Source organism: Anas acuta, chromosome 7 (assembly GCF_963932015.1).
Source record: "Anas acuta chromosome 7, bAnaAcu1.1, whole genome shotgun sequence".
Lineage (NCBI taxonomy): Eukaryota > Metazoa > Chordata > Aves > Anseriformes > Anatidae > Anas > Anas acuta.
Genome location: NC_088985.1, coordinates 21,769,122 through 21,791,423, shown reverse-complemented (window position 1 = coordinate 21,791,423; position 22,302 = coordinate 21,769,122). Strand labels below are relative to the sequence as shown.

Here is a 22,302-nt window from a genome sequence, read left to right as displayed (position 1 = left end):
AATTAACTGTAAGTTTTACAACCCCGTACTAGGACACAATCTCCACATACCTTAGTTATGAGAATTGGTGCCCTTCATGTAAAAACGTCCAAAATAAAACCGTGTTATCTATGGCCAACTTACACCTCTTTTAAAAAGTAAAATAAATAAAAAAGGGAATGTTTGCTTCAAACTGAAACTTTATGAGACTTCTTCTTCTTGTTTTACCCTGCATGGAAAAGACCGCATGCAAAGATGCACAGCTGACTTCACCGAAACTGTATTTTTCCACCGTGCGGCTGGAAACCGTGCCGCGTTTCCCCCACACCCCTTCCACAGGCTCCGCTCTTTCTTCCCAGAGATAATGGCTGGCACGGGCGCGCAGCGCACGGTCCTGAGCCCGCTCCTCAGCTGAGCCGTTGTTTCCACTCCCGCAGCCCGCGCTCCTCACCGGGCAGCGGCCAGGGTGCTGACGAGAGACAAAAAAAAAAAAAAAAAAAAAAAAAAAGAAAGAGAGCACCTCGTGGGCTGCTGCCGGGCGGGGGTCGCGCCGACATTCCGATGCGCTGAGGCAGCCGCGACCCAGCCCGCCCCCGGCCCAGCCCCCGCTCCGGCCCCGGCCGCCGCTGAGGGGGGGGCCTGAGGCGATGCCTCCGCGCCGGCTCCCGCTCGCCGCCGGCTCGGGGACGGCGCCGGGCGTTTAGGCGAGAGGTAGGGCTGGGGTACTCCGCGGGCTGCCCCTCAGCACCCCGCTGCTCGCAGGGCTGGGGGGAGGCAAATAACGGGCCCCCCCGGTGGGCACAGCCGGCCGCAGCGCCGCCCCCGGGGCCGCGGAGCGCACCCCGCCCGCTGCCGGACACCCGCTGGGGGCACGGGGCGGGCGCTCCCCGGGGATCCCTCCCCGGCGGCCCCGCGGCTGAGTCAGCCGGCGGCGCTGCCCCGGGGCACCTCCCTCCCTCCTCTTTCCCTCCCTCCCTCCCTCCGCCGCCGTCCCGCAGCCCCCGCCCCCGGCCCCGTCCCGCCGAGGCAGGCGTTGGGCTCGCTCCGCCGCCACGGGCAGCGGCGGCCGTGGAGCTGCGGGGGCGGCCCCGTCCCGCAGAGCCCGCCGCCGGCCCCGGGAGGAAGAGGAGGATGAAGAAGATGAAGAAGACGCCGGGGGCACGCTGAAAGGTGCGTGCCCTGCTCGCCCCGCTTGAGCGGCCGTCGGGCTGCCTTTCGGCCATGTTCCTCGCCCCCCGCAGGGCTGCAGAGCCCCCACATTCAGCTGCCACTCGGGTGGTGCTGCCCGTGCCCTGCGAGCCCTTGCGGTTCCCGCTGGCTTTCTGCTTTTTTCTCTTTTATTGCCGCTCTTGGTTATGGAAGTGTGGGGATGCTGCAGGGGGCCTGAGCCCGCAAACACTCGGACAAGTGCTTTGGGTGAAGTGTTTGTGGGATCGGGGCCGGGGAGGCGGGTGCGGGGCTTATCGGAACTGCGGCACGCTCTTGGGATGCCACCGGCATAGGTGGTGTGGGGAGGAGCCCGGGGAGGCGGCTCTCAACCAGGTTTCTGCTGAAGGAGCTGTGAGAAGCATACAGAAACGGGTACAAAATCAACCGTGCTTCAAGGATCGGTCAAATGCATGGTGTTCCCTAGTTAAGGAGCTTGTGTGAAGAGTAGAATTAGGCTTGCTGTTGTATTTATGCAGCAAAAGTTTGGTAAATATTTTAATCCCACGCACGTTATATACTTACGTGTTTGGAAGGGTGTTGGAGAGCCCACTGGTTGTGGAAGAGCCATTCAGCCACCGTTGTGGGGCAGTGATCGCTGTGTGGTTTAAGAAGTCATGTGTTTCCAACTACAGATAATTACCTCTGATCCCTGATACCTCATCCTGTGAAAAGTCAAAGGCAAGCAACCTGTGTCTGTGATTGTTACAAAAACAAAACGAAAAACGCCTAAACAAATCTGGGAGCAATCAAACAAGGTGAAAGCAGAACCAGATGCAACCTTCAGCCTACTAAGAAGCACTTGGTGTTTTGTATGGCCAGTGAAATACTACAGAGAGAAATTCCCAAATCATAAAAGACTATGTCCTCTCTGTACATAAGTTAGTAAAGGTTTACTGAAATCTCTTAGTTGTATAGAGTCTATTCATGTTCTGCCATTTTGAGGTATTAATGTAGTATGTAGAGAGAGCTCATTTCTGTTTTCTCCCATACTAAAAAGTTTGTTCTTAAGACTCTTTGTGACCACAGACTGGAGTGTGCAGCTCCTGGCCTCTCAGTTCATGATGATTTCATGTGATTTAACTTTCCCAATAAAAGTGTACTATTCAAGCCAGCATTCTGACAGTTTAATAAAGGGAAAAAATCAAAGTCACACTTTGTTTGAGAAACTTGAAAGTCATACTACAGAATAAAAAGTTTCTGAAAACTTTGTCTGTTGGAAATCATAGAACAAGTTCATGAAAGAGTTGATGAGATTACTGAAGGTTTAAGAAATTTATGAAATGAGGAAAATAAATTCTCTATAGCAAAAGTTATGCAAAAGAATGTTGTGAAACAATTTGACCACTTTTTAACTACCTGCAGAAGAAAGTTTTTGTTTGTTTGTTTTTGTTTTTGTTTTGTGTGTGTGTGTTTGTAGGGACAGTTTTATTTAAGAGAAATATGAATATCAAGATCCAGTGAATAAAACCTGCACCAAAATCCAGAATGCCAGCAAGACATTTGTGGAAAAGACACTGTGTAGCTGTTCATGAAGGACTGTGGTAGATATTTGATGACTGGAAATATTTAGCTCAAGATAGAAACTCTTTTGGAGAAGAACAATTGTAATTTAGCAATAGTTCTTGGATTTGAAACAATAATTAGTTAAAGGAAGAGTTGAGCTATAAAGGAGGCAAAAAGTAATTAATCCATGTCCATGGTTTGCATAGGGATTTTTCATTAAAGATTGCTTAAAAATAGTTTTAATCAGCTTAATTTACCTGCATATAAGTGGTTCTTTGGTGGTTTAAAAGAAGAGAATCTTAAAGACAACAATTTGAAAGAAGGATTGTCATTTTGTTTTCTGTTTGTATGGCACCAACCACAAAATGGATACTGGTTTGTGACTGGGAGCCCTGGACTTTATAAGTGACAATAGTATTGTTAACAGTAATTCACATTTTTTTATTTTTTTTATCCCCCATGTACTTTTTGAAAATTCCTGTAACCCAAATATTGGAGTGAATCATGTGGCTCCACCACAGACAGACTTAGTGTCTCACCTGTTCACACTGCGACCGTTGGTGGTTTCATTTCAGTGAGGGCTATTAGGTTGTACTGGGGCCTTTCATGGGCAGTCTGATTAATTTTTAAAGAACTCTGGTCATCACGACTTCATTATAGAAAGTTAGCATGCTAACATGAAATCCACATTTTTTCCTTAGCTTTTTTGGTCCCTTTTCAAGCTGCCTTTACTTGCCTTTAGAAGAGGTTGCTGCACGTGTACTTGAGGGCCTGTGTGGCTGAGTGCATATTATATGAGAGCCGTGCCGCTTACTCTGCCTTCTGCTTTATTTGTCTTGGCGGACCTACACATGTATCTGCTTGTGGGTGGGGTTTCCATAGTCGTGGATCTGCCAAATATTGGTCATATTTCAGTCTTAGATTTTCTTGAGCAAAGCTTCCTCAATTTACAAAAAACACAAAAAAAGTAATGGGATTTGTGTGTAAGAGTTGAGGATAAAGTGGCGACAGTAGCATTTTCCTTGCATTTCCTATATCGGGAGCTCTAATTCTGGAGGTACAGAATTTTGTTCTTAATTGAAACAGTGGAGTTAATTTTTTAGACACATCACTGTGGGATGAAAATCTGTTTCTTGGTGGTCTCATGTGTATCAGACCACTCTCCGTGGGACAGGGTGGCGTGCTGATGTCTTTGTGCAACACGCAATTAATGTCACTGGTTTTAAGCTAGGCCATCTATGGTACTCCCTTCTCCACTGCCCAGTCATTCATAAATCATCCAACATGGTCAAACAAATGCTACACGTGCTTGCCATCAGTTACCAAAAATGGGTGAACTGTCAGAGCTAGAAGTACTGAGCTCAACTTTAAGCTCTTTCCACCAGATGTATCCTTCTTTCAGATCCCACTAAGTTTCTTGAATTTATAGACAGCCGGTGATGGAGCCTCAGGTAATACCGACTCTTTCAGTGAACGATTTGAAATAGCAGAGACCCAAACGTTGTGAAATACATGTTGTGACAGAGAGCTTCCTTCTGTGCTCTTGACATCTGAAATTCTTACGTAGCCCAGTATAACTTCTGGGTATGCATATGGTGCGGGTTTCAGTCTCATGCAAGGAAGTGTATTCTGTAGGCCAATGTATTTACTATAATATTTCATTCACAGAAGTTTGAGGTATATCAATAGTTTAAGTAGGCTGTCAACTCTTGGATACTTCTTATTCCATGTTGCTATCAGTAATTAATACTTAATTTGGTATAACATTTCAATGGAGCAGCTCATTTAAACAAATTGAATATTATTAGATTTTACAAATGCCATACCACTTCATAATATTGAAAGTACTTGAATTTTTGTTGTTGTTGTTGTTGTTCACACTGAAGTATTTTAAAAAAGACAGAGAAAGTGGAGCGCAAAGGCAAAGCTACCATTTAAAAACATTTATTTTGGGGGTAATGGTTTTATTCCATTAGTATGCACAAGTGCTGCATAACTTGCATCTAATAATAGTATGTTTTCTTAAACAGATGACTCTCCAGTTGCATTGACCTTGCCTTGTGTCGTAGGACCTTACTGTCTGTTGTTTCAGACAATGCGCTGATGTGAGACCTCTCCTCCCACAGTATTTTTCTGCATCTGTGCTACAGCACACAGCAAGAATGCTGCTGCACTGATCTCTGGTATTTGAGGTTTTCGTTACACTGCATCTTCGTTCTAACATTTTTATAATACATTCCTTTATTCCAAATACAAAACTCTATTGCTTGGATTAGGTGAAATTCTTCATGTAGCAGTGCAAGGATCTTTCAGCAGTATTAATGGCATTTGGTTTCCCTCTGGAATTCAGCAAGATAAAAAGGGGTCATGTAGCAGAGGAGCTACTGCTTTGTCCACTACCAGCAACTCGCATTAAAGAACAACCTGTAAATTTCCTCTTGCAGAACTTCCTTGATGTGAATGCCTCCTTTTAAATTCCCTCAGGATTGCTATGATTATTTTGAATTACAGCTACTTACCAAATTGAAAAGGAAAAACAAAACCCAATGTTTTAATATCCAGGTTGAATTGCCTTCTGAAGAAAATATTCTATTTTTGTTCTAATTTTATGTAGTTTTCATACTCTTAACATTTCACACTCTTAAAATTTTTCAAACACATTTTTCTAATGTGTAAATGTAGATTATAGTTAGTTACTCAGTTGATGTTAAAATGCATTTATAATCTGATTATGTTGTTGGTGGGCAGAGATTTTAAAAAATGGTATTGCTACTAACTTTTAGTAAAATTCACACTTGATATTTTTCAAGTATATTGGATGTTCTGTGAAGATCTGCTTAATTTCTTTTGAAAGCTGTGGGAAAAGGATCTCACTGCAGATATTTCTTGTGAAAACTTAAAGTCTTGGCTCAGTCTGTCTGCACCTATTGTAGTTCAACAGGCTTATGGGAAGTGGTGAAAGTAGAGGAATATCTCTCCAAGGCTGCAACTGCACAGATAGATCCCGGACTGTAAGAGATTGTCTCTGTTTGTTTGTATAATTCGTGTTCACTCTTTAGCTGTGCTGTGAGCTGCTTTTCTGTAACATCTTGAGTGGCAAAAGTGTCAAAGAGTACCAGGCAGTCTTGAAGTCTTTCATATTGCAATACTTTGCATTTTTCAGATGAATAATACTCCGTAACGTGAGTCCTCTAGAGCCCTTGACATTTTTCAGCATAGCTGTTACTTTTGTGAATGGTCTGTTGTTTGCATGTTTCCTCAGAGAACAAAGTGGGCATACAAAAAGGGGGGAGTCTTACATAATTACCTTTGATTTGTTGTGATTGCACCTTTTCTTTTATTTCTTTTTTTTTTTTTTTTTTCCATAATAGTGCATTTATGGAAGAGGCAGCAAAAATGGGAACTATAAAATCAAACAGAGCTGTGTATATTGGAAATATTTTCATCTTAATAAACACTCAAAATGTTGCTGTTATAAGTGATTTGAATATACATCTGCTCTTATTCTGTGCTTTAATTTAGTGAAGTGTAAATAAGAAACCCCACTTTGGTGGTGGTGGTCACTCAGTAGAGACAGAAATGAAATACAGGGAAACATTTTATAAAAAAGGATAGCTTCGTATGTGTCTTTAACTAAAATGGCTGCCTGTTTAGAGACATTCCCAGTATCATTAGCCTGAGCAATTTGGGTATGTGAGGCCAGTTACAGGGCTTTTCCTTTGTATGTTTTATTTTCCTAGGGTGAATTGGGAAAGTAGGTATCACCATGGCATCATCTACCACTGAAATACAATTCTGGCAAGTAATACCATCCAAATTAAATATGCTAATCTTTGGATGGTCTTGATACCAATATGCAATATGTAGACTCAGTGGTTCAGTTCCAAGACTGTGTGTTTGGCATTGTTTTACCTTTGTTTGTTACAGAATGATCTGTTCTTTTAAGATGCAGCTGTTGGAGGGTGCTTCTAGTAAGTACTGCATGGTGCTCCCTGCACACCAGTAATTCATCCAGTTCTGCTCATTCTGCATGCTTTCCAGTTTCACCTTCATCTCTATAGTGCTAAATCTTGCATCCTTTTATCCAGAGTCAGATGCTAAGCACGTGTGGTTGATACTGGGGGAGGGTGACACCTTTTGATTCTTTTGTCTTTGGTACTCTTGGTTTGACATAACTGCAGTGTAGTGTTAGTGTATTGGCAGTTGTTACCTCAGACTGTGTTATGTGGAGTTAGAGATTGCTTTTCACAAGAGAAAATCCAATGGTTGTGTGCTATCAGTTCCTGCAGCATGACTTTTGGTGAATGGAAGTGAGGAATGTCTCTGTTTTCAGGGTGTGTTTCTGCGTGCCTATCAGGGATGCTTGCCTCAGTGAGCATGCCCTTGCATTCCTGCACACTGGACACCTGCGGAAGCTGGGCCCAGCTTCTTGAGAAAGGGTTAGATCTAGCAGAAGGTTGTCTGTGTGTTTACACACTGCAAAGTCTACTCATCCCACAAGCATGTCGTTTGACAGTGCTGTTCCCATTCTCTGCACAAGACCTTTCAGTGAGCCAGCATTCAGCCAAGCAGCTCAGTCACGCCTTTCCCCCGTGTTGCAGAAAGTCTGCAATGTTTCTGAAAAAGCAAATTATTGTATTTTACTGTGAAGGGAAAAGTAGAAAGTTTGTCTTTCCTAAGCATTGAATCGGCTCTGTGTGTATTCCGGTCTCATACCTAAAAGCACTTTGCCTCCCATAACTTTGAAAATATGGGATCTTCTATACTATGTCATAGAAACCCACAATTGTTCCTGTGTTTTGGGTATATAGTTCATGGGATGTACCTCAGTTTCAGTCAAAATTATAGAATAGTTAGCATTAAGATGTTACCATTCAACTAATTAATCGAATTTAAAGATGCCAGCTACATGTATAGTGTTACCTCATATCTGAAATGTTAGAAGGGTTCCTAACTTCATATGAAGTCAGTGTTATGACTTTTCTAATTCTCTTTTAAGCAAGAGTAAACCTCAGGTCTTTGCTGCGTCTGTCAAGGTGTTTCTGGATAGATTCTTCTTGTCTCTTGAAAATTATGCTAGTTTAGCCCAAACCTATGTAACATTGGATGCTGTTCTTTTTATTGTGTTACTTATTCCATACTGGCTGAAATACAATGTATATAAAAACAGTTTTTGCTGTCCCATTGACTTTTGGTCCCCTATTAAAACAGATTTCAGAGTGTGTTGTAATTTCCAACTACAGGGTTGGAACAACTTGCAGTCTGAACAAAAAAATGTTCTTTTTTAATTAAAAAAAAAAAAAGACACAACAAATTGAAGGAGAAGGGTTTTTTACTTAAACCAAACTTCCTTCTTAGTATTTATCCAGAAAACATTTGTAGATGAAGATCTAGAGTTTAAACTTGCTTGGAAATATAGTTGAATCCCAAAGTGCATGACTCAATTGTTCCTGTTCTCATCTAACTTGCCTGAAATCAAATGTAAGTTAAGTATATCTGTAGTACCCAGGTACCAGAATGTCGTGTTCATTGAGATTTAGTGGTCAGTTTTGCTATATAGCAGTAGTGTCAAGTTATTAATGTTCTTTCCTGCTTGTCTTGAGCAAATATTGTCAGCTACCAATGTAGTTGTGCTGGTTAAACTTGATACTGCTTATATATAGTTATGGAAACATTTTTGATTTGTTATGGAGACAGAATATTTATCTTTTAAAATGTCAGTGTAGGTAAGAGGGACTTTTCATAATTTTCATAATTTTTTAGTCACTCTAATCAAGTCCATTTTAGGGGTATATCAATGAACTGATTTTATTACGAAAACTGTGTTGTCAGTACCAACTGATGAATGCATTGAGTTCCAAGTCCTCATTACCCACTGAGTATGGCTTAAAGCAATGTGGAACATTACTCTTTGTCTTAAAGCCCTTATTGTTCACATTTTCCTATTGTTTTCATAACTAAATATTCTATTTTTAAAGATATGAGTAATTATATAAGAGTACACCTAGTGGCTTCTAGAAAAAACAGCACAGTTTCTGAAACTGAGTATGTGACTGCAAGAATTAGCAGTACTGTGAAGCCAATTTAGAAATGTAATTCTCCACACTATTTGAACTATGATTCTAGACTTGCAAGTCATGTTCAGTAGTGGTTTGCAGAAATAAACAGTTCCCTAGACAGCAAGCTATAAAACAGGTCAGCGTTAAAATATGCAAGAACATCTTTCAAATGGCCATATAGTAATGGACTACTATGGCTGCCTGAATTCTTTTTCAGGATCCAGATCATAACATCTGTTCGGCGTTTTGTTACCTGACAGGCCTAACAGTGGTAGGGGTGTATAGGCAGTAGTGGGTTTTCAGAGTGTTTTTGCAGCTACCCCTCCAGAAGAGGCAAGTTCATGTGTTCCCTTAAAATTTGAAAATGCTATTCTCCACTTAGCCAAAAGCTTCCTCCATGATTGTGTCATCCACTCATTTTGTCCCACATACTATTTATTCTGCTGTGCAAGTTGCTAATAATTTTTTTTATCCTTAACAGGCAGTTAAGAAAAAAGACAAAAGATAATGTATGGCAGTTATAATGGTGCAGCACAGGATTATCCTGTGTAACAGCTTTGCACCCCTGGACTTCATCTCAACTGAGTGCTTTATAGAAAGGTGCTTGGGTTTGATTTATGAGTTGGGGGAGAGCTGTAAAAATACCTTGAGGAAGGTGTGTGCAAGGCAAAATTGTTTGGTATAACAGTGTTTGAACTATGACAGCCAATAAAGTTTTTAACCTGTATGTGAGTCATTCTCTGCTTTAAGCTCACGCGCCTTCCTCTGACTTGACATGATGCTCTGATTACTATTCTTTTGTCTTACAATGCTATTTTCAGTCTTTTATCAACTTTTCTGTTTTCCCGAGCCCAAAGGACGCTATTGTGGATACCAGAAAGCCCCCAAAGAAAATAAATAAATAAACCCAACAATAATAAATAAATAAATAAAACCCATACCCTTCCTTACTCTTTTTGCTTGAATTTACATTTACTGATTTTTTTTAAACATTTCACATGCACTTAAATTGTTAATTTCATAGAGTCAAAAAGCTGATAGCCCACTCCCTGATAGTCTCATGTTTTTCCCACATAACCCATCTTGCTTACAGTAAAGCTCTATTCTGTTAGTAACCATATGCATCCCAATAAAGGTTTTAAAGTTTGAATTGAGACAGAGACTGTCTCAGCTCTTGGCCAGCAAATGCAAAGAAAGTTGGCCATGTTCCCTCTTCTTGCCAGAAAAGCAAGAAAGCTGGGGCCCTTCCTCTGTCAAAGAAAAAGGGAAGCTCTGATCTTTCTTCTTATGGATTTGCACGCACTAAGTCCCTGACCTATTCTTGGTAGAATTTTTCAGTCTCTTGCTTGCGAGATGTGGCCCAAAGCCCCCAGGAAAACAGCTGTCATGTACAGGGAACTTGTAGAGCTCAGTCTTTCTCCTCTGACTACTGGTTTGACAGTACTTTTTCCTCTCTAGTTAGTCATAACATATCAACAAAAAGCCTCTCTACACTAATAGTATGGTTTTTATGCATGTTACTTTACTCTGCTACTTTTTATACTAATTTATGTTTTATTTTTTAGTATGTAATGCACACACGAATGCATAATTAAAAGAGTTCAGATGTTGTCATCGTCTAGTACCCTACTATTGTGGGTTGGTGTGTAGGCAATTTCAAAGCCTGGTCTTCTCCCATACAGAGCTTTAAAACTTTCACTATTCAGATAATCTGACAATCCATTAAATGATGTAAATGATGTATAACTATATAAAATAAGTAAGAATATTAAGAAAAAAGGAAATTATCAGTAAAGTTTAGGCTCATTTTTAACATATACTGGTACATTTTAAGAAGGTTTGATTCATTATTGCCAAACATTTTTTAAGACATTAAAATCACAATGCTGAGTTTAATAATTTTGCAGTAATAATAACCACTGGAATTTATTGCTAAATAGAACTGAGAGACAATCTGAATCTGTTCTGTCCATATACATGTATATTAATCATGTTAATTACATGCTGGAAAGTAACTAAGGCACTGACATAGAAATTTGTATCTATTAATTCTATGAACTGACATAAAACTTAAGGCATGCAAATGCATGACATGAAACTGCAGCATGCAAACCACCAGGATAAAGCTTCCACACCGTTGTTGTTGTTTGTTTGATTTCTGTTTAAAAGAGTTCAAAATATAGTTTAAAGGGTGAGTCTGCTGCAGAATTTACTTTTCATTTCTGTTTCCACTCTGGAAATTTGGTCTGAGCTCTCAAATTCAGAGTACTTTATTTCTGCCACAGTTATTATCACTGTTAATAGTTATGCCAACAGTTAATTGATCTCAGACTTATTCTAATTGTTTTGTGGCTACAGAGCCACAAAAAAAAAAAGTGGCTCTTAAAAAGTATAAACTTATTTTGTTAAAAAGGCAACTGCTGTTTGGACTACGCACAAGAATCAAATTGGTTAATTGTAGAATCATCTTATAGCTTTTGTGTATGCTTCTTAACATAACTCTACTGAAGTATATATTGAAGTTGCTATGTAATTTTTTTCCGGTGAGTGAATGATGAAACACATATTTAGGTGTTTTTTGGCCTATGAATCATCATAATGATAGGCAATTATGTACACCTGAATTTCATACAACCATTGCACAGTTATATAAATAATGTACACCTGACTGCTGGCTTCTTCCTCTACAGTTATGTGATTTATTTTTTTTTTGGTGAAAAGCCTTTTTCACAGATAAGTCACATGCAAGATAAGTGATGAGATGCATATATTGTAGTTTAAAAAAAATATACATTGAAACAGTATAGTAGTATTAGTGTTGCTTTATTTCCTGCTCCTGCTTTTATAATTACATTACAGTGCTTAAAGTCAGGCAGTGTTAATGAACTGTTAATAAAGCCAGAAATTATGCAGAATCCATGAAGACCTTTGTGGGGGGAGCATGCTGTCTGGTTCTAATTTATTCTAATTTAGCCTGTTTTCAGGTTGCTCTTGGGAACTACTCTGTTTGTAAAAAAAAATAAAATAATAATAATAAAAAAAAATCTATATATAAGAGATACACAGTAGATTTTGCTTCTGGAAGCAGAGCTTGCTTTACCTAAATTAAATTTCACTCTGCTGATTTTCTTAAAGGAGGTAAAAAGTGAAAGTATTTGCAATAGCTTTGGAACTCAATAAAAATATATTTTGAATATATAGGGGGTCAGTGTGTGACAAGGTCTCTATTGACAGGAACAATAAAAGCAGGTGTAAGGAGGTACTAAACAGTTTGCAACAGAAGTCCATTATAAAACAGGTGCCTGTTTTGAGGTGTGGCAGTAGCGTGCCTCAGAGAACAAATGAACAAGATTTGAAATCTCAAAGGACAGGTTAGTCTGCATTTACCTTTGCTGGTTTTATATTTTTTTATATGTTTTTTTTTTTTTTTTTTTCCCCATAGTTCATTTGCTGTTATCCATGAACTTTATTCTAGATTTCTAGATAGTATTATTTTCCTTGTGTATGATCTGCTTCTTCCTTGTTGGCTTCCCAACAACCAGCAAATGACATACAGGAAAGCAATGGCATCCGTAATGCAGATTTGTGTCATAGTTTGAAAACCCTAGATAAGCGGTGTTTCCTTATTCTGTTCTTTTGAGGGGGTACTGTTAAATGTTTGGAATGTTTTCCATTTTCTAATTGTTTCTAAAGGAGACTGAACTATGTTAGCTTTTTAATTTTTTAAAGAGCTATTAGTAGATTCTACTTGTTGAAGAAAAGCAATATTTTTCTTTTATTCTCTGCACTGAATGCTTGGTATATTTTGTTCCTTTCACCATGTTGTCTGTTTCAGTTAACGTTTTAGTTTTTGTCTTGTTAGGGGTGCTGTTGCCAGTTATTTTGACCTGTTGTTTTCTTAAATGTATAATTTTTTTGGCTGGTGTTCTGAAGAAACTCTTGTGGGGGTGACTTTGTTTTATCTTTGTTTGTTTATTTTTAATTCTGTAGCTCACAGGTAGCCTTTTTTAAATCAATTACATAAAGTTAATCTTGTAGGGATAAGTCATTGCTCAATTTCATCTTTCTAGAGATGGTCTAAATTTCTGCAGGTCTGTCTGTAGACTTTTTTTTTTCTATTCCTTTAGAGAGAAGGATAAACTAATCTCTCTCGTTCTCTTTCTCTCTTTTTAATTGGTTGAAAGGTAGAGAGAATTATCAGTAGTGTAGTAGTAGCTGAAAGTTCAAAGCTGAAGTTTGTGTTATCTTCCTTCTCCATGAGTGGGTACAGAGACTGCTGTAGTTCAGCAGATTGACTGAATAACTGTAATACAGATTTAACTTACAGAATTTGTAGTGTAATGTCTCTTGGTTGATTTTTGTCAATGAAATCGATAAGAAATCTAAAATCTTTATTTGAAGAATAATCTCTGAAATCTTAATTTAAATCTGCATTTAAGGTGGTAAACTCAAAGATTGACTAGATAGAAAGAAGACTACTTTATCATAGCAAGGGACTGGGAGATTAAGTTATTGCTGTAATCCAATCCAAATAAATAAATCTAACTATATAAAATAGTGAATAAACTCTTTAAATTATAAGAATTCTGCAAAACCACGAATAATTTTATCAGCAGTCAAGAAAACCCTAAAATTGTTGTTATATGGAGCTGTTTTTTATTTTAAAAATATGTGAGATACTAATTAGGAAAATTGAGAGCTGTTGTAGGTCCAACAGGTAATCTGAAGTACTGGTATAGGTGGTGCTGCAGGTAATAACCTCCTTGAGTAATCATTTAAAGCCACTTTTTCTACTTATCTCTAACAAGTTTGACAAGTTATGGCATGCAGCTGATACACGTTGCATTACAAACTGTTTTGAAATGATTTTGTTTTTATACTGTTATGAAACATTACATACAATGTTTTTGTTGTAGGCAAAGCACTGTTATTAGCTTAAGCAGATTTTTTGTTGTTTTGTTTGTTGGTTTTGAAAACTGTGTAGATTACACGGACCATTAGTTTTCATTGCTTCCTTGCCTTTCCTCAGGGACCTCTCTTCATTCCAGATACTGTTTCATAACCCCCTCAGCTGCATGCCAGGGTCATTGACTGCTCCAACCATCAGTTCTTCAGGTGAGCCTGGGTATCTAGTGTACAAGTTTTTTTCCTTATCTAGATGAAGTCATTATTGCCATCTTGCACAAGAGAAGCCTGATTACAAGACTTTGTGCTGCTCCTTATCTTCTAGTTTGCCACCTGATACGGCCTGGTAGTGTTTGACTGCGCACTTCAGAGTAACCTCATCACCGTTCTTGGCCTTCCTGTTGCTGGTGACGTACAAATGTCCATATTCAGTGTGCTGTTCTGTGTTACTACATCATGAATTTCCTCAACAGTGTCTTATCAGTTGCCAGGAGAACGTGGTCCTAGCTTGCAGTGGGTCAAAGACCTCCCTGGCCAGGAGCCACAGGGAAGGTTGGTGGGAGGCTGAGCTGGGCCTGGAGCCCCCTCAGCAGATGCTGAGGGCAGTGTGTGCTGAGGAGTCAGGCCTGGTGTTAATCTGACAAGTCTGGTCGGAAGGCGAAAAGTGGCAGAAGACTGTGCCCACTATTGACTAGGACCTCAGCCTGTGGGGGACAAGCCTGTGCTAAGAGGGCACCTAAAATGGCAGGCGGGAGTTGCAGGTGATGCTGGTGTGACAGTTAAGTACTTGGTGTGCACCCAGCCCTGACACTCCTTCTGAAAGAATCAGAGATTTGTGCTGTCCCGTCCTGGGTTAGCACCACAAGCTTTGTGCTAGTTGCAGCAGTGGTTTGTCCTTATCGCATCCAAATATGTTACAGTAAACAGTAGTTTTATCCCCATTTGGCTGTTACAGCCGAAATAACCTTGAGCATTTCAGCATGTATTTGCTGGTTTATCTTTTCCAGTACTTTTGTGGTTGGGTTCTTTGGCTTGTCTGACTGTGTCACTGTTTTCTTTCTTGTGCAAAGACCTTCTTTGCTAGGTCTTGGGACATCTATTGGGTATGTGTATATGTCTTCTAGGACCTTTTTGGGCTAAATAGTAAGTAACTTGTTATCAACAAGGATGCACAATCAAATGAATCTAAAATAGTCTTGCTTGACAGAAAAATTGTAGCCTATATATGTAACATTGATTTAACATATCATCTTATTACTTAAGCATATGGCTATTAGAACATACTAGGTATGTATATCTAGTTCAGGGGAAGAAACCAACAGCATTCCCAAGTAGCATTTTCAGATTTTAATGAAGCAGAGTTGTTTGGATACTAGCAGAGTCTCTGGCACATATTACTGCTTATGTCAAAATAAAATAGGGTGTTCCAGAGAAGGAAGTGTCCTTTTCCAAATTATGACTGCATTTTTTTTAATTTTTTTTTTTAATGACTTTACAAAGTCACACTGTGTCTCTTTAGGTCTTTTCCGCCAACTTTTGAATTTTGCCTGTAACAATCAGTTTTATTACAAAAGTACAAATCTCAAAGATGCTAAAGACAGCATATTTCATGTAAATGTTATTCAGGTACAGAAGTTCTATAAAATCATTCTGGCTGCAAAGGAGTTGTTCTGAGAGTTCACACTAAGATAGCAGAGGGTCCATATAGGAGCAAGTCCTTAGTAATACCCCAGTTGTATGAAAAGCTTTAGTTTGAGCAGGTGTCTCCTTAGACATAATTAATTCAACTTAGAGAAAAATCTGAGAAAAGACAGAATGTTACTTTTAGAAATAACTAAGGTATGTAATGCTGTGTTCTGTTGTTTTTAGCTGCCGCTTACTCCACAAGGACATCAAATATCCTCTGAAATTTTTGTCCATTAATTTTGTCAACAACTTCACTGTGTTAAAATTGCCTTCCATCTATTCAGCTGAAAGTACAAGAACTTTTAAGAAATGTAACAAACGTTGAACAAGCGATTGTTTGCATTAGATAAATATAGAATTAGCTTTTGGCACACATTCTTATTCCAAATAACTCTATTATGAAGACTGAAGTATACTAAAGATTTGGGATAAAGTCCCATCTTATCAAGGGAGATGATTTTCATGTTTAGAATTCCAAATTCTCACTATTCGTGAAGCAAGGAACTTGGCCATACTAGCCAAGAATGAGTTGTTTTACAGTGGCTGTACTTGTTGAACACTCGCTGAAGGTTATCTTTTTCTCCCCAAAGAAAGGATGAAACCCAGGTGCATAGAAATAAGTCCTGGTTCCAAAGAGGAATCTCACAAGCAGAAGGAAATGCTTAATGAACTACTTCCATAGAGGCTCTAAAAGATAACCAAGGAAGGCAATAAACATGCATCTATTCAGCAGGGATGCAGGCGTTCATTGCAATTATTTTAAAGATCCTCAAATAAAAGGATCACCTTTATAATCATATTATAATTGTATATAGAGGCAGGCTACCTTGGTCTTCAGATGCCTCTTCTTCAGAGGTTAAACTGTTAAAGAAATACAAGCAGAATTTAAGGAACATGGAAGTTGTTGTGAACACGCAGTTTTCTTTGTGGTTCCATTTATATTAAAGGTGTGACAGCATAAAGAAACCTAATTGTCACCACACATGTATTTCTATCCTATATATTTATTGAATAAGATTGAATTACTTCTATATTCTACTATAATGTGAGCTCCAATGATAAATACAAGAGCTTTTAAATATCAAAGTATTTGATTTAAATTTAAATTTAAAATGATCACTTAAAATGATTATATGGGCAATGACATCTGTTACTATAGTAAATATCTTGGAATACTACTGAAATTATTTGCAGTTGCATGGTAATTTACTGCTTGCAGTTTTAATTCTAGCAGGAGCCAACAACATCTTAGAGATTACTTCATGGCTTGAATGAGTTAGATGTCAGGGTGGGCTTTCTCCCAGGGAATGATGTGGCTGATAAAACCATTGTAGTCCAAAAAAAAAAAAAAAAAGAAAAAGGCAGGATGGATTTGCTGAGCAAATATTGTCTGCTGCATTTGAGTAGTAGTGTTTTCAGTGTCACTGTGCTTAAAATGTAGAATAGAACAGTAGTGGTGGTATAGAAATTATTTCCTGTGTTTTCAGGGATGCTTGTAAGTGACACTTCTCAAGCACATAACTAATCATTTTCTAAGCAAAACAACTTTTTTTTTTTCTCTTGCACTCTCTAGAAGACATGATGATAATATGCAGATGAGATGGCAGATACTCTCTTAAAATTCTTTCTTTTGAATAAATATTAAGATTTTGAATGAATGGTATGCATAGGTCAAGAATGGTATACAAAGAAAATAATTTTGAGAAAGGACAAGACTAGCACAGTAATTTAATAATGTTAGTCTCTACCATTTGAAACATTTATCTATGCTTTTCTTTAACTGAAGTATAAACGTAGGGTTCTGACAAATGACTGAACTTTTTTCACTTACAGATTATCTTTTCATTTTTTTTTGAAACACATACTGAGATTACAATTTTAATAGACTTTTGTTATAGTTATGACAGCAGAGCTATGATATATGTTACTACTCATGTAAAGGCTTTTAATGGGACTACTGTAACATAGCATAATATGAACATAAGTGTTAGTGTGGATTTATAGAAGATAAACTGTGGTGATGTAAGCACCTCTAATGTACTATCAGACTGAGTAGTTAGAAACATTTTTATTACAGATTTGTTCTGTCCTCACCAATGTGGATACAATTATGGCTAGTGGCATACATGCAGGACTGTGAGAGGGATTAATTAGAGGATGCTTGAGTGCTTACACAAAAAAAAAATGCAGCAAGGAAGGAGGAACAAGATGAGGAACTTGAGGTGTTCTTTTTTTCTTATTGTGTGACCTGGCTTGGAGTAATCTTAAAACTTGAGTAAGGCAACAGTTTGCATGGTAACGTGAAGTCGTAGTTATCCGAAATGTGTCACTGTGTCACTTCATGTTCCTTAAGAGCATGGTTTCCAGCTGGGCAGAAATGAAATATTACATGAGCTCAGATGGGGAGGCTACCTACCAGTGGTGCTTCATTGTTAACTGGGACTAGATAAGAAAAGGGATTGCCAGATCTGGAGATTCCTGCAAGAGAGGGAAGGACTTCTGCCTTGTGATGCTAACCTCTCTGCTACCCCTTCAGGAGAGGGGAGGATGAGAGAGAATGGTGCTGGTAAGAACCATTTCCTAAATGCCTTGAGTCTGAAGTGGTACTCAGTTAAAAGCTGCTGAGCCAAGGCTTGTAGATCCTTAGGATTAATACTTGTTCTTGCAGTGTCCAGATAAACCTACCTGTGTGCTTGTTTCTTACACTGCCAAAACTTGGGTGCCAGTGGAGACATAGATGGTGCTTCAGGCAGAGCATGGAGTACAGCAGGCATGCTGTGATGTCTCAGCCCTGTCCACAAGTCTGAAAAGTTCAGCCTGCTGTAGGGCTGGGCTAGCCAAGGCATTAACTTCTGAAGGCTTGAAGCAACTTAGACATACAGTATCCTTTGATTAAGGTGACATCTGTGAAAGCATCACTGTACCAAAATGTGCTAGCAAGAGAACAGGTTCTGAGCATGAAACACCAGTTCTGTTACTGGTCTAGATTTCTGAAATTGTGTGTGTTTTTGTTTTGTTTCATTTTGTTTTGTTTTTCAAGAGAGAGCCTGTAGTCAGTCTCCTGCTTAATTTTCCTTAATGTTCAGGACCTCATCTGGCTTTCAAATAATGTAACCTCTTCCTGTTCACAGGAAGAGTTTGATAGTGATTCTTTGAAGAGTGATAGTTTGACAGGAGGGAGTATAAATGTTTACAAATGACACTTGTATGCAGTCTGAGGTTTCTGTTGACTGTTTATTGTTGTGAACAGTATTTCAAAGCGGCAGATTTTTGAATCTGATAAGTTCTCAGAACAATAATGCTTGTATGCAAGTTACTCTGTTCTGAATTAACATTTTGATGCCACAGAGGTGACTGGCAAATGACAGGAAATGCATACAGTCATTCTTCCCATATTTATTATTTCTGTTTTAATGAAAGTCATTTTTGTCATTTGTATCTTAACAGAAGCACCATTCACAGTATTTTGAAAGATTTGAGATTAATTGTGTACCAAACTCTTGCACCTCTGCTTCTGTTTTCTGGATTATTATTATTTTTTCTGGATTTTATCTTTTCTTGTGTCGTGTCAATGGTGAAGTTACTGCTTTCAAAAAGTAGGTTTCTTAGTATGAAATTTAAGTAACCACTGAACAGAAAGACTATGTAAAGATGTTATTGCAGATCAGATCTAGAAAGAAATCAAGAACTGACACTGACAGTAAGATAAATTCAGTCATGGGTTCTCTCAGTGCTTCTCATACAGAAAAGGAAGATGTACAGTAAAGAAATGAAGTTTGGAGCTGGTATCTGGCAGTGACTTCAGATTCTGCCTGATGCAGTGATGAATGATTAGGCAGATGACCACCTGGCAGCCATTTGCAAAGCTTGAGATGTTTAATACTTGGTCATGTTTTGATTAGTATTCTAGAAATTAGGGAAAAAAAAAAAAAAAACACAAGCCAAAACAAAACAAAACACCACCACCAACAAAAATCTCTTGACTTGACAGGATGTATAGATTCTGTAGTTCTCTGAGTTTTTTTGTTGTTGAAACACAGACTGGTGGTAAATGTGAGTTTCTGTGTGATGCTCTGTGCCAAGTAAAATGTTGTTATAACTTGCCTCCAACTGTTCGAACAGAGTTTGTGCACATCTTGAATGATTCTTAAGAGTCTGGCTATTTCCTCCTTACTGTTGCTTTTGGTTTCCTGGGCAGAAGAAAAGTTTAGAAGACTGATAATGACATGTTGATGCCCTGTTCTTGTACTGGTCTGTTTTGCTTGTTTCTGAGATAAGGCACTACAGTTAAAAACTTTAATGTGCATGCTACAGGGTAAATTAGAGGTGTTAATCAATGTGGTTTTCTTATTATCTTCAAGAGTTTTGGGACAAACTATAGTTTAAAAAAAAAGCAATGGTTAAATTTACTTTTATTGCAAATGGATAGTTGTAGTATACTAATAACCTTATGAATCAGTTGTTTTCTTAAGAGCTTAAACTGAGATTATATTGTTTAAACACAGTTTTGGGGGTGGCTTGAGATAATGATTTAAAGTTTTGTATCCGCTTACCCTGTGCCAGATTCTTCCACTGTTTTGCTGTTTCCCAAGAATCTGTTACTCATCAGTGGTTTATACCATGGGCACTGTGTCCATAGTTATTAATTTGAATTAATTAATATAAATGTTTGATTTGTGTGTGTGTTTTCTGTGCTGAAACTCAATTTAGGATTGATAGTCACCATGTATATGTAACCTGTAGGATTAAAGTTGGATAAATAGCTATAGGCATCCCAGCATAGAGTAGAAAGAAGGGGGGATTTTCAGGCAGTTTCCACGTGCCCTTCAGCTGTCTTGAATTACTTTTCAGCCCAGTCTAATAGCAGTTTGCCCATGGAAACCATCAGTGTGCATTTTGTATTCTCACATATCTAGTCTGTCAATCCCCTTCTTTCTCTGCACCTTTGGCCCCTACCAGACATTCACGCAGTTCCCTGTAAATCTCCCACAGCATCCCACATACTGAATTGCATTCAGCATCTCCAACAGCGTGTAACTTCTCTAACTAATTCCCGTCTTTACCCGTAGCCCTGCTTGCCAGGGTAAAGAGGCAGTTACTGCTTCTTCCCAAAGTCCAGGCAGAATCCTCAAATATTTATCTAATCATCTTTCCCTTGACAGCCTAGGGTTAAAAGGCTCTCTAATTTACCACATTGTGTGACCGTTCCGATCCTTTAGATGCCTTGACTTAGACTAAATAGTGCAATACTTGACATAATGTTTTCTTCTCTGAAACAGCATCTCTCTGGACTTCAAAAGGAAATTAGCCTGAGTAATGTGCTGAAGGTTAAATTGATACTAAATTAATGCAGTTTTATAGTCTTGTGTTTATTGCATTTTCTGCATCTTAGATTATGTTGGATTTTTTTTACCCAGTCTGTTGTTATCTATAATCCCAGATAGTTGACGAGTAAGGTTTTATTAATCGTTATTATTAATACTAACTAGAACTGGCTTGAACTTCGTCTTAAAGTGTATGCAGCATTGAAAAAAAGTAGACAAATTAGTTTCGTGTCACATGTTTTCAGACTTAATACATTTTGTGAATGTGTGTACTGAAAGGTCACTAGATTGTTTATTTTCATTATTTGCCTGTCTTTGTTGGCTGACCTCTGCATCCAGGATGATTCACTAATGCTGGATCTGGTTTCTTATATTTTTACTTTCCTTTACTGGTCAAAGGAGCACATTACATTTCTGACATAACTTAAGCCTTGTAAAATGAACCAGCATAGTTATTAATGGATTTCATCAGCTAATCTAGTGGCTTTAGAAAATGTCAGCATGTGTTGAGTACTGGGTAGGTTTAATCATCTAGTTCAAGTGCTTTTACATGCAGATTTAACTGTGGATCAGAGTGTTTTGAGTTGAATATGCAACAGGAAGAATATGGTTTTGAATAATATTATATGCAAGTGCACACGTTTGTATGAAGCTTTTATACCTAGCTTTTATATCTAGGCTTTGGCCACCCATGTGCAGATATGTGAGTACGGGAAGCCATGGGGAGTGAAAGTTCTGCAATTCTACAGAAAGTTACAAAATAGTATTTTATCGGTTGAGCTTATGAGTTTTACACTTGATAGTATTTATTGCACTGTTAACATGCTTCATAACAAGTTTAATGAATTCCAACAGTTTAAGGAATTTGCTGGGCAAAATGAATTGAATTCTGTTGATTATAGTGGAAAGCAGAGACTGGGAAGAGAGTAATGGGGGACACATGAAACCCTTGTCATCTGTTCAGCCTAGCTGCAGCTCCAGATATTTTTGCAGTTGTCCATAGATCAGAGGCTCTACCATCACACTTTCTATTTGCTATTTTATGGGATTTTGGCATACTGATACACTAGATAACTTCTCTTAGTCTGTGATTTTATCTTCAGGGTGCGTTTAGAGAGCATAGCAAACGTTCAAACATCAGATCTAAACTGAAACTACTACTGAGATGTGTGGTCCCTACCAAGCATTTCTAGTATTTCCTTTCCTCAGGATGTAATGTTCACATGGCCACAAGGTAAGTCAGTTCATTTGGATGAAAAGAAGAATTTCCTGACAGATTGGCTGGCTCAATGAACTTAAGCTGGTGGATTTGTGATGTCTAGATGTGTGAGATGAGGGGAAAAGGGGATGGAGGGCCAGGAGTGAAGGTAGAAGGGAATCTGCCAGCTTTGGTGGTAGCCAGCTGCTAGATTGACATAGCTGAAACATCAAACTGCATTTGCAGATAGCAGAAGTGTGTAAACTGATTGAAGCAGCATTTTTCTCCCTTTTCCTTGCTGCCTGCTTCCCCCCCTCATGCTGTTTTAACACACATGTTCATATAACCATACATGTACTGGATTGGGAAAATGATCTAGCTGTAAAGTAACTTGAGCAAAAAATTCTTGAGGTGGATCAGTTCCCTATCATGTTGCAGT

The 22,302-nt window shown here is 38.7% G+C and overlaps 1 protein-coding gene across 9 annotated transcripts in view; it reads left to right on the top strand.

Moving 5' to 3' along the window:
* The first annotated feature begins 991 nt into the window (after window positions 1-991).
* The window catches only part of PLCE1 (phospholipase C epsilon 1), a 157,889-nt gene continuing 136,578 nt past the window's right edge, over window positions 992-22,302 (top strand). For 6 of the 9 annotated variants that reach the window (XM_068688024.1, XM_068688017.1, XM_068688022.1 and 3 more), the window contains exon 1: window positions 992-1,149. The gene's annotated coding sequence lies outside the window, so the exon portion shown is untranslated. Of the gene's footprint in view, window positions 1,150-13,779; window positions 13,866-13,980; window positions 14,063-22,302 lie in introns of all 9 variants that reach the window. The other 3 variants (XM_068688023.1, XM_068688016.1, XM_068688015.1) reach the window with 1 other exon arrangement.